Here is a 6,000-nt window from a genome sequence, read left to right as displayed (position 1 = left end):
CATCAAGGAGCAAAAATAACAACTTTACGGGCTCTGAGATTGAAGTTCTGCTTTCAGAGATCCAAAAAGGAAAATCTGTCATTTCTAGCAGTGTCAGCAGTAGTTCGTAATGTCACCGAAATAAAAAATAAATGGTTTGATATGAAAATGGCTTAAAAAAATTAAAAAAATGTCTCGCCATGGGCAGGCGCTCGATGACTGAAACTAAAGCCGTGCAATCAGCTGTTGCCTCATCATAATGGCTCTTTGATGGGGCGGTTAATGAGGGGGTCTTCTGGCACCACACCTTCTGGTCTGCCTGGGCTGGTGGGAGACCCTTGTTCATGGCAATAGTGTGCAAATCTGGCATGCCTTCTCTGGGCTGTAGAGCAGTTTGCCCCCAGCTGTATGGAGACACCCACCAGCTCAGTGCGCTCCACGACAGCGCGGGGGCTTTGATGCGTATATGTGTGCATTGCTCCGATTATGATTTGCAGTCCAGCCACGGCATGAAAGTCCCTCTTAATTTGTACTAGTTGGACAGCGGTGTATGGGAATTTGATGTACCATGGGTGATAAACTGATGAGAGTTTGGACCAAGGGGAGCGCACGACTCACAGAGGACACCCCCGATCTGTCTCTCATCTCCCTCTGAAAGGTTCAGTGGCCAAAAATCCAAAGATGAGGACCTGGGCGTGTGGTGGAATTGGGTTTGATCGGCGTGTTTCTCTCTGGAGTTGTGGCTCTAGCAAGCTGCATATTCTAAATCGCGATGTCAGCCATTCGTTTGTCTCCACACGTTCTCTTCAAGAGCCTGACGCGCTAAGGCATCCGAAAGTAGAAAATCAGCCGCTGGTTACGCTTCCCATTAACCTTGTTATATACAGATTCAGATTAACCTTCGATTAGTGCACAATTTAAGTCAAACAGAATAATTTCAGCGTCATTATGGGGTATAATGTATATCTTTATTTATGTTTTCTTCAAAGTAATTAAATATACAATCCATTAGTCAATCAAACTTGATTGGAACAACAGCGGACTATTTTACGAAACTCCTACGACAGGTCTGGATCACTCGTGAATTCTGTTCGTATCTGAAAGAAAACGTAGCCTAAAATACGAAAAGATTGGTGAATGCGCAAATTCTCTTAAATAACTCGTACGGACGATTTAAGAACAAATCTGTGCGTACGAACGCTTCTTGCATGAGGCCCAATGAGAATTCCACACAAGCCAATCAGAAGCCTAATAGAGAACCGCTGACAGGAAGAACTTCGAAAAAATGTATTTCGTTGTTCCTATGTTTCCCAAACGTATTATGTGAGGTACTGGAACAGTTCTTCACACAGCAGTGATTTCCAGGCATGTTCTTGCAACTCCTCATTCTCAATTGCCCAAAACTCCGTTTTTGTCTCTTTCAACCAGTTTATACACAAACGCTAAACGGAGTTTTTAAAAAATCTCCACTTTTGCCAGTTTTTTTTACGCCTCGTTTTCGGAGGAAAAAACTCTGTTTGTGTATAAACGAAAGGCACAAACGAAGGTAAAGGTCTTCGTTTATTAAAATACCCGGGTATGTGTAAACAGCACCTCAATGACTGTAGGGTTTACCTGCTCCTGTGGCTTCAAAACAAGCCCAAATCATCACCCTTCCACCCCTGTGCTTGGCAGTTGCTATGAGGTGTTTGGGCTGATATGTGACAAACTGTTTTTTTTTTTTTTTTCAACAAACATGGTGCTGTGCATCATGGTCAAACATCTCCACTTTGGGCTCCTCTGTTTAAAGGACGCTGTTTTCAGAAGTCTTGTGGTTTGTTCAGACACAATTGGGCAAACCTTTCTTTATAGAGAGAAGAGACTTCCCCCTGGGAACCTTTACAATGAGTCATACTTGTACATTATTTAACTCACAAAGGCCCATTGAGTCTGAGATGTAGGTCTTGGTTTATTGCACTCTCACCTTGAAGTGAACTTGAAGAGACATCTGTTCCTTGGAAGGCTACCTTATCTCAAGTGTTTTCCATTTGTGAATAATCTTTCTCGTTGTAGAATGACACACTCCAAATAGCTTGCAAATGGCCCCCTCAGTTCGATGGCCATCAACAGTTGCTTTAGTAAGACCTTTGTCTATCCTTCTGTGTGGAGGTGTTTACATACAGTGCCTTGCGAAAGTATTCGGCCCCCTTGAACTTTTCAACCTTTTGCCTTTTCAGGCTTCAAACAAAGATATAAAATTAATTTTTTGGTGAAGAATCAACAACAAGTGGGACATTAACGCAATTAACGCAAGGGGGGCGAATAATATTGCACGCCCCACTTTTCAGTTTTTTATTTGTTAAAAAAGTTTGACACATCCAAAAAATTTCATTCCACTTCACGATTGTTGTTGATTCTTCACAAGAAAATTAAAATTTTATACCTTTATGTTTGAAGCCTGAAATGTGGCAAAAGGTTGAAAAGTTAAACGCAACGCACTGTACACCTGTTTAATGCACTGTGGTCAAGTGAGCAGAAATTCGTCTTTTCCTGATTTAAAGTGCGCCCGTATTACAGATTTTATGGTAAATATAGGAAGTCCATGATACGGAGCGTGCAAATATTTTACTCAACTGTAAAATCCTTTTGATCCATAATTTCTGACAAAGGTTGATACACTTGAACTCAGGACCATCCTGACTGTTCACTCACTCAGTATCAAACATATTCACTGTATCATTTTGGAGAAATTCAGCCTCAAAGTTCATTATTTTTAAGTGAAAAATGCCTTATGCGCGACATTTATGCTACTGTAAAATCCCTTTGATCCATAATTTCTGACAGAGGTGTGTACACTTGAACTCAGGAACATCCTGACTGTTCACTCACTTAGTATCAAACATATTAACTGTATAATATTGGAGAAATTCAGCCTCAAAGTTCATTATTTTTAAGTGAAAAATGCCTTATGCGCGATATTTATGCTACTGTAAAATCCCTTTGATCCATAATTTCTGACAAAGGTGTGTACACTTGAACTCAGGAACATCCTGACTGTTCACTCACTTAGTATCAAGCTCATTAACTGTATCATTTTGGAGAAATTCAGCCTCAAAGTTAATTATTTTAAGTGAAAAATGCCTTATTTGAAATATTTATGCTACTGTAAAATCCCTTTGATCCATAATTTCTGACAAAGGTTGATACACTTGAACTCAGGACCATCCTGACTGTTCACTCACTCAGTATCAAACATATTCACTGTATCATTTTGGAGAAATTCAGCATCAAAGTTCATTATTTTTAAGTGAAAAATGCCTTATGCGCGACATTTATGCTACTGTAAAATCCCTTTGATCCATAATTTCTGACAACGGTGTGTACACTTGAACTCAGGAACATCCTGACTGTTTAGTAATTCAGCCTCAAAGTTCACATTTTTAGTTTGCAAAGGGAGATTATTTATTTTAATATTGGTTTTGTTTATTTATTCAAAATAAGAATGAAGAATAGAATAGAATAGAAATAAATAAAATACTTTATTTATCCCCCAATGGGGGAAATTTAAATTCGTCAAGTAGCTCAACATTTTTTTTAAATATTTACAATGATTGAATTAACAACAATAAAACAACAATAATAATACTACTACTAACTAAATAATAATAAATGACTAAATGGCAAAATAAACAAATAAATAAAATAAAATAAATAAAAATCAATCAATCAATTTGAGAAGAACTCAGCAGTCACTGTTAAAAAGCCTTATGGCTGTGGGAACAAAGGACCTTCTGAACCTCTCAGTCCTGCAGCGCAGAGAGATGAGCCTCTCACTGCAGCTGCTCCTCTGTCCTGCCAGGATGCTGTGGAGAGGATGTTTATTATTCTCCATCACAGAATCTAACTTCCTCCTCATCCGTTTCTCCACCACAGCACTGAGAGGGTCCAGCCTTCTGCCTACAACAGAACCAGCCTTTTTCACCAGTTTGTCCAGGCGCCTACAGTTTCTGTCTGTAGTGCAACTCCCCCAGCAGACAGCAGCATAGAACAGTGCACTCTCAATGATAGTGTGATAAAACATGCACATCATATCACTGCAGACACTGAAGGACCTGAGCCGTCTCAGGAAGAAGAGACGGCTCTGGCCCCTCCTGTACACTGCGTCTATGTTGGCAGACCACTCCAGTTTATTATCCAGTACCACCCCCAGTTATTTGCAGGTCTGAACAGTCTCTATCTCCCCTCCATCAATGCAGACTGACTGGTATGGGGTTTTAGATCTCCTGAAGTCCACCACCAGCTCTTTGGTCTTGGTGGTGTTCAGGAGCAAACAGTTATTTTTGGTCCAGTCAGTAAAGGCCTCCACAAGGTCCCTGTACTCCTTCTCCTGTCCACCATGCACACATGCCACAACAGCCGTATCATCAGAATACTTCTGAATGTGGACTCTGAGTTGTACCTGAAGTCTGATGTGTACAGTGTGAAAAGAAAAGGAGCCAAAACAGTAGCCTACCCTGTGGAGCCCCAGTACAGTGGAAACCGCTTATAGTGGTCACGGATATAGTAATCAACCGCTTATAGATCAAAAGGCTTGGGACGGAATCATTTCTATACAAATGCTGTTTAAATAATTCGTTTATAGTAATAAAGAAATCCGCTTATAATGTTCATTTTTGGTCATTTTATGAATGTAAACATGTGCAAAAATTAATTTTAAAACTACGTGTAGCTATTTTATTTTTTACTTCCTTGATTCCTTTCTGGACGTCTGCTTCTGCCTCGCTAGCTAACGTAACGAGTTGACACCGGGCAGCAAGCGCGCGAATCATGGCTGGAAAAAGGAAGTCATGGAGGAGCATGTGTCCGAGGATGGGTGCTGGAGAGCGGATTGAATGCGCGTGTGACCGCTGGAAGCTCCAGGCTGGTTCTTGTAAGATGGGAGGCCGGTGTTCATTCGATTTCTCCTACTTGTCGAGAATTGCTACTTTGTGGTTTTGCGCATGCGCCAAGCCGATTTTCTAAGTTTCGTTTTCACGCCAAGTACCACAAATCGACAGAACACTGAAAGGCGGATTGAATAAAAAACTTTATTTTCAGACTTGTAAGAAAAAAAATGCACCGGCGGCACAGCAGAGAATAAGTTACGTACTGTATTTGAGTTAGCCTACAGTATGTCTGCGCACTGCGCAGTACTGTAATTAAACTTGCATGATAATAAAATTCAGTAAATGCTGAAGCTATCCGTTTCATTTCATTTTTCTCATTGAAAAACATACAAATGGCATTTAGATGATATTCTCCATAAAAAATAAGTGAAATACCTGTACTGTAATACAAATTCGGTTTTAGTAATCAACCGCTTATAGTGTTCAAATTGGCTCTGGACCAACGTGATCACTATAAGCGGTTTCCACTGTACTGCATTCCAGTGTTCCAGAAACACATTTCCCCATCCTGACATACTGTGGTCTGGCAGACAAATAGTCTATAATCCATGATGTCAGGGAGGGGGCCACACCCACCGAGCAGCTTGTCTTTCAGTATGGGAGGCCGTATGGTGTTGAAGGCACTGGAGAAGTCAAAGAACATGACTCTCACATATGAACCAGGCACATCCAGATAAGCATATGCCCGATGCAACATGTACAGAATCGCGTCTTCCACTCCTATGTGTTTCTGGTAGGCAAACTGGAGGGGATCAAGAGCTTCAGCAACCTGCAATCTCATGCGACGAACAAGGAGTCTCTCCAAGGTCTTCATGATATGAGATGTCAAAGCCACCGGTCTGTAGTCATTCAGCTCCACCGGTTGCCCTAATTTGGGCACTGGTATGAGACAAGAAGTTTTTCACAGCACCGGGACTTTTTCCACCTGAATGCTCATATTAAAGAGCCTCTGAAGAGGGACTGCTAGTTGACCAGCACAGTCCCTCAGAAGCCTTGGACAGACTCCATCTGGGCCTGAAGCCCTCCCTGGCTTAAGTCTCCTGAGCTCAGCTCCAACCTCCTCTATAGTTAGACACAGAGGTTGTAGCGGAGGGAT

Source organism: Odontesthes bonariensis, chromosome 22, assembly GCF_027942865.1.
Source record: "Odontesthes bonariensis isolate fOdoBon6 chromosome 22, fOdoBon6.hap1, whole genome shotgun sequence".
NCBI classification, from domain to species: Eukaryota; Metazoa; Chordata; class Actinopteri; order Atheriniformes; family Atherinopsidae; genus Odontesthes; species Odontesthes bonariensis.
Note: the sequence above shows the minus strand (reverse complement) of the source record.